At 37.1% G+C, this 7500-nt stretch overlaps 1 protein-coding gene across 3 annotated transcripts in view; it reads right to left on the bottom strand.

Moving 5' to 3' along the window:
* The window catches only part of ZNF536 (zinc finger protein 536), a 340785-nt gene that overhangs the window by 268440 nt on the left and 64845 nt on the right, over positions 1-7500 (bottom strand). The window lies entirely within an intron of this gene.

The following is a 7500-nucleotide window of genomic DNA, read 5'->3' as shown; positions in this document are numbered from 1 at the left end:
TCAAAGGGCTGGCTGGAAGTGAGGAAGAAAGAGCACAGTCCCAATTTGGCCATTTTAGAGTACATTTCCCACATCACTCCTCTTACCACTCAGAGGGTTGCATTTGAACAAAGAGGGCTTGCTACACGCTATGGAAGACTGGAGACTATGTGGAGATTTCAACTGCTCAGAAAAATTATTTGAAATATTTCCATTAAGATGATTTTAATCCTAAATTAAGCAGATGCAAGCAGCCTTAAAAAAAAAAAAATTGTTCTCACGGGGGGAGAAATAGTAGTGTTACTTCCAGGGAGACAGACTACAAACAGAGTGTTTGTGCAAAAAGTTTGTCTCATATACTACCATGCATTAAAAAAAAAAAAAAAAAGACAGAAGTTATCATTAAAAAGTCAGTACTACCTTAATTAGCAAATGAATTGATATTTTTAGCATTAGTGCCAAGGCTGGAATGTCAGTCTCTTAAAATAAAATATTTGTCTGATCTGGGAAAGTTCACATTGACAATGCTTGTCAATAAAGAGGACCTTTGATCCAGAAGGCTGAGAAATCCAGCAAGTCTTAACACATTTTATTATTATAATAAATAAAATTATTATAAACAAAAAATCTAGACATAAACAGGATAGCACAAAAATAAAGAAAAAAACTGCCTTAGATCTCCTTTTCTTTTACTTTTCTGGAGCTTTTCTGCCACAAGTTTTACATAAATTCAAGCACTGCCTACTGCTAAAGTTGATGTAGTAAATAAAGCTGCAAGGTTTCACACGGGACTGCCACGTTATTGAAAGCACACCAGAACAGGGTTAGGAAAAGGCAAATCAGTGTTGCAGAGCTGTGACTCCTTCATAAACAGAAGCCAAACTGTGTCAATTTTCAAATAAGAGAAAAGACTTGCTAAAAGCTTCAAGATGTTGGGAAGAATGTGCCCTACAATGCCAACTTACTGCAATAAACCTAGCTCAGTAACTAGACTGTGGGCTTCTTTGTGTCTCATATTCTGAATGCAGAGAAAAGACCTCTGTGCCTCCTGCTATTGGGGAGGGAGAGGACTGAAAACTGGCAGCTCCAAAAAATAATAAAGCAACAAGTAGAGGCAGACATGGTGATTCTCAGGAAGGATTGAAATCAAAGAGTCATAGCTGCTAAAGTCATTAGCATAGGTAAATCTGTTAAAAACGAAACTTACAGCAGACAATTTGGTTCCAACCCAAAACAGGCCAAAACTGACACTGCGATATGGAAACGTTTACCTTAGAAAAGTCAAAACACTGCCCTTGAATTCTGTCATTTATGTTTTAATATGCTGTATTACAGTATAGCTTAACAATCTAAAAACATCAAACGTAAACCAGGCATTTCAGCTCCATAAAAACATTTGCATACCTCCCCCTGCAAACTTCAGAGAATATATTGTATGCTAGAAACCATGTCAATCAAGTTAAAAAGTTTTCAAGACAAAACATACTCTTAACTATTATTTTTCTTTTTTGTGAGGTTGTGAGTGGTCCCCACAAAAGGAAAGAACGATTTTGAGGAATAAAAATAAGCAGTGTAAGTGGCTGGATGGTTAAGCTGAAGGGTGGGGGGCAAGGAATGAGACTGGCCCATCCAACACCTTCAGCATGGAACTGACCTCCCGAAAACAACTCCCATACATCGAGTTCTCCTTGTGCTTCAGGGGTTTGCTCAATTGGGAAACCTCCTCTGACCCTCGTTCTCAGCACAAGGATCAGTGCCCTGTCACTCCCCACGGGACCTACTGTGAGTTACTCTCACTGCTGTCCTCATGCTCCCCAAACAACTCATCCAGCATTTTTTGCTGCATATGACCAGGATTAGAACAGTTCTACTCCTGCTTACTTAGTGGAGAAGAGCAGGCTCCAACTGTGAGAATTTTTTACACCTTAAGTTAGATAAATTGTGGTCTCCCTGGCCCAGTCCTGCATCTCTCTCTCCTGCCTGCACCCTTCAAGGAAAATTTCAGCTTTTACTTGAAAATTAGAAAGTTGTTTTAATTTTGTTTCTATTTTCCTAAGGAAGGCAAAAGCCTTCTTAAACACTTCTAGGATAACTTTGTGGGGAAAAGAAGAGGGAAGAGGGTTCACGTAACAAAAGTGTCCTGTTAACAATCAACAACAGTTTAAAAATAATTATTAGATCTTACATTTTTCCATGGTATTTTCTCCTTTCAAAATTTCTTTACTATGAATATCAGGTATACAAAACCAGACCTAACTAACTGTTCATAAATTTATGCAAAGGACGTGGGTGAAAAAAGAAATCTATTCAGTGAAAAAATACAAATATTAGAATGTGCATTTCATATACATTTGTTTCTAAGGAATATTTTATTAGGATATTTCAATTATTTCTAAATACCAAACTAATTATTCCCTACTGCAAAGAGAGACTTGATCAGTTTTTGTTTTAAGGTCATGTTTGAGTTCTAATACTTAAGCCAAACCAAGACTGGAAGCAGTAGAGCACTTGTGGAAAATGTGTATACTTTTTCTTTTTTCCATTGCCACAGTACTGTAGTTTTCCTTTTCGCATCATTATTAGTATAAAAAGATTAGTACAAACAAAGTAAAAAAAAAAAAGGAATTTCACTCCTACTTTCGTATTTCTTTAGATCTTAACCTGACATTAATGAGCAAATACACACTAGGATGATGATCACACTGTAGGATAAAATGGTTCATATACTGTGTTGATAAGTTAAGATGAAAGAAATCCAGAACAAAGACACAACAGTATTGCAGAGATATGTTTAGATTCCAAAATATTTGTATCAGTCAAAGATAGAAACACCCAAGACAAAAAAACCCCAACTGATAAATAGAAACATCCACTTTTTCCCCACTTGACTGCATAATAAAGATACTGTATACATTAAAGCGTTACTCCATCACTGTGCCTTGCTGCCACATACAATACACACACTCAGTATATACATATTTTCCATCTGATCTCTGATGGGTTTGCAGCTCCCATCGAATACCAGTGCCAACCCTAAGCAAGCCTTTGAGGATAGGGTTTACAATACAGGAGACAAAGAAGATACTTAAATGGGAACAGTACTGGCATTGAAATCCTGACCCTGATGATCTAAGGCTGTAGCTGAGGTCCTTCTGAGTAACATCTCTGACACAATTCTTCCCAAATCTCAGAACAAAGCATTATCATTTGCAGTGGGTTGGACTACAATAGAGAAGTTTACAGGAACCATGGCTCAAAATCCAGAAAGGTTATCTGAAATGCACTTTACATAATCCCAACCTCTGTATAACCACCCTCACTCTAACTACCAATGTGGTGCAGATGGCACATTTCCTCATTTATACTCTACTGGGTAATACCCTTGTTTCAATAAGAATCATACACCAGAGCTTTTCCTCTTATTTTCTTTACTGCCAGATGAAGGGGTTTTTTCTCTTCCCATACCAATTGGCTTATTTACCTAAGACATCATGACACTTTATTCCATCATAACATGGCACTGTTCCCTCAAAGTGAGATCGGTCATTAGATGTATCATTCTGAAACGTGAATATTAATGCCCAAAAGAGATGAACCGTAAGCATCACAGATGGACAAGAAGGGATTAGACATAAATTGGTAACAGGATTGATAACAACTCACAAGTGTGTCAGGCACAGTGACACATTGCCTTGATCGACAAGAACTACTATTCACAAATTGGACTTCCACAAGCACCTGCAATTCTCTCACCAATCAAGAATCATAATAAACATTTTGAGACTGATGTTTTTGTTAATGGCATCAGCCTGGTGCCAAGCACAAGTCAACAGGAGAACCATTTTCGAGGAATGGAAAAGCTGAAGGAAATGCAGAAGGTGCACTGGATGAATGCTGCAGCAGTCAACCACTTAGACTTAAGAGAAAAGAGGTTATAATCCAAGAGAGAATTTTATGACAGTAAAAACAATGGCTTGTATTTAAGGAATGAATGCAGAACTTCACCAGGCAGTTCACAATAAATGTATGTGATCAGGTATTTAAAAAAAAATAAAAAAAAATAAAAAAAAATAAAAAAAAAAAGTGGCATGCTCAGAGAAAAATTAAAACACCCCACACATGGATACTTTTTGTCTCAATGACTGCAAAAAGTCATTTACCCAAGACTTTAAATAATGGTGAAATGTATCAATCCCACCTATTCTCCTTCTCCAGTTAATCTGAGTTTACCAAAACCAACTGCCTAATGACATTATCGTGTGATTTTACAGCTACTTGTGTTCATGCTGTGCAAAGGACACATGCAGTTGCTCTTCATCCCATGTTTAAAAAATTTAAGAGTTGCTTAAAATTTCTTCTGCTAAAGATAGGTACACATGGTATTTGACTGAAACAGTCAAGATAGATCTAAGTTACAATATTAGCACCAGCAGAGCACCAGCTTAACACTGCTTTATTCCTTTCACTACACAAGCTAAACCAGGTACTTCTGCCTAATATATTCTGTGCCTGGCAAACTTCCTGCAACACTAAACTGAGTACTTTTCACTCTAAAGGATGCAAGCTGAAACTAATAAAAAAAAAAAAAAAAAGAGAGCCCAAAGTCTTCCTCTTTCTTGATTAATGCTAATTTTATTTTTCATTTACTTGTTAACCTAGCACAGGAATTCACATCTTCATTCACTTTGTTTGTATTTTTATATGGGTTTTTATGAGATGCATATCTCTGCCATCCCATTCTAAGCCAGGCCTGGCTCCAGCATGGCAGCTGAGGCACACAGACCTAAGCACAACCTTCTGAACCAGGTTCTGAACATTCCAGCTTCTTTTTAACTTGAATTCAGTAAATAGTTTTAGATGGGTGAACTGTGTTATGAAAACTAGAGTCTCTTTATTCATTGGTTTTTAAAAGCTATATAATTTTTGCCCTGCCTCTAATTGTTTTGTATTAAATATTCACTAGAAGTACATGGGAAATTTGCACATCTTCATAGTAACAATTCTTTTTGTTTTGTTTTTTTCAAAATGAGAAAGTGCAACCTGACTTGGTCACAGTGGCTCCAATCCTTCTCCTCATGAATCTCCTCTCACACAACACTTCTCCTGACTGTGCCTCTCACCCCACCAGATGACTTGGAAGTAAAGCTCTCCAGGAAAAGAACTGGTTCTTCTCCTCCTCTCCTGCACAGGCAATTTGAGAGAAAAGAAGAAGGTGAAGAATGGAAGCTTTCAATAGCAACCAGCCAAGATAGATGATATAACCTGCATGCTACCCTGAGGAAACAGGGTGCAAAGTTCAGTCCTATGTTTGTATTTCTAAAAAGCGTAAAATATCAAATATCCTTCTTGAAGAATAATTTTCTCTCTAGTCTCTTACCACATTGCTGTGTAACAATACAATAAATATTATCCTGCTCACATGCTTCTGTTTACTTAGCATACATTACATTTGATGCTATCTGGCAGCATAAGTTTTAGTTCTGTCATCTTAAAATACTAATAGTTGTCAATCAAAATAGAAAGTGCATAATAAAAATGTTCTAGAAACTAATAACCTTATATTTCTACACCCTCAGCTTGGAGCTAAGCATTTCTAAAAATGAGATTAATTATATGTTTGTACAGGGTCCAATACAATCAGACAGTCCTCTAAACAACATCCTCCTAGAAATGAACACAGAGTAGATACATAATCTTATATATAGTGTGTGTTTATATTATGCAATATATGCAATACTAAATTCAGAGCATCATCTTTATTTGGCCCAGTCTTTCGATCTATAAGAGAGTTTGGAGGGGGGGAACCCACACAATCTGCACAGTGACAGTGTTAGGTAGAGGATGAGAGAAAATGGCATGGTAAATATCAAAGTAATTTACGAAGACTTTTTGCAAATATTTAGAAACCTGGAAGCACCAAGGAGATACACACAGGACAGGACCCTGAAATTATGACCAACATAACATGGTAAACTGTTCAATTTAAGATGGAGTGTCAGAAAAATATCCTTTGAATTATATCTGTCAAACTTTAGTTGGAACTTCACTCCTTGGGACATTTAAACCTGCTCTGGACAAAGTGTTAGCAAGTACCCTGTAGGGAACAATCCTGTAATGTCAAGAAGATGGACTAGATGTATAACAGGTCTTTTGCTGCTCCATTTTTTATTATTCTAATCCATCACCCTTACCGAGGTGAAGTTTTATGTAGACCTTTAAAATATGACCATTTGAAAATTATGTCTGTGTCTGTATAATATATACACACATACGGGTGTAAGGTTTGGTTTTTAAAAACTCCTACTACAAAAACATATTTTGCACCTAATTTGCCCATGCTACAGCTGTAACTATGCATTAATCTGGCAAAGGTAGATAGAAATTTCTAATTATGGTTATGGGAATACATAATTTACAGACATGATTGTCACATGAATTTGCAACTTAAGCATGCAGGAACTGAAATATGTGTACTGTGGACAACATAGTAGTATTGGACTGTGACATGGTTATGCCACAAAACCAGGATCAGACCACAAGTTTTCCCCCAAAATAGAGAATTAGAAATCCTGTAGGGTAGTTAAGTTGACATTGACACTTGCAGAAGTAGTTAAGAAGAAGTTCCACAAAGAGTTCTAAACAAAATACTTCTATCAGGGATTCTTAAGGAAAAAGTTAAAGGCTTTATTTTGCTCCCTTCTTCCCAAGACACTGTGGTCTTTCTGATATTTCTCTGTCCCCCTGTTTTGCAGAGAAGCTACAACTCCCCATCACTCTTCCTAAAACCTAAAATCCACTGAGGACTTTGTACTGACAAACTACAAACTACCGACAGTAAGAGTCACTCAGAGCAATGGCTGCAGGAAGCACCTCTGTTCCCCAGGCACGGGGTGACAAAACTCAGTGGATAAGCACAGTGTGGAAGAGCAGGAGGTTAAAGGCTTCCCTTTGTCCATTATTGTAATTTCTGTTATTCCAGACTGGAAATCCTGTCATTGACTGAGGCACTAGGCAATCACCTCTGTATGACTGCCATCATCTACACACTTCAGTGGGAGAGAAAAGCAGTAAGAGAGTATGGAGAAGGAAAAGGTGTTTTTCTTTTAATCTTTTAGACTGCAATAGCCATAATTGGCTTTTCTGTATAGTTTGGCACTAGTTTGTCACAGTATTACAGTGAGAAACATTGGCCTGCCTGATTTTTACACACAAATCTTAATGACTTCAATTGCTGCTAAGGATTCAGAATGGTGGTAGGATATGGCCATTCACCATAAAGACCCTAAAGCCTTCATAATTACTGAGTATACAGAATATTTATTATAGAGACTATGCCAGGCCTCTTTTGTGAGCTGCCCTGGGCCTGTTCTCTGAGCCACATCAAGCAAGAAGTTTAAATGAAACTGCTCCCAAGTTTCTGAAATGGTTTAATAAAACATATACTGACTGTAATATTCAGTTTATAGTAGAAAACTATTGCCCCTTGGTTTGAAAAATGACCTCTAGTTGGCAATTTTACTC

Source organism: Corapipo altera, unplaced genomic scaffold (assembly GCF_003945725.1).
Source record: "Corapipo altera isolate COAL_440 unplaced genomic scaffold, ASM394572v1 224, whole genome shotgun sequence".
Taxonomy (NCBI): domain Eukaryota; kingdom Metazoa; phylum Chordata; class Aves; order Passeriformes; family Pipridae; genus Corapipo; species Corapipo altera.
Note: the sequence above shows the minus strand (reverse complement) of the source record. Positions and strands in the feature narration are given on the sequence as shown.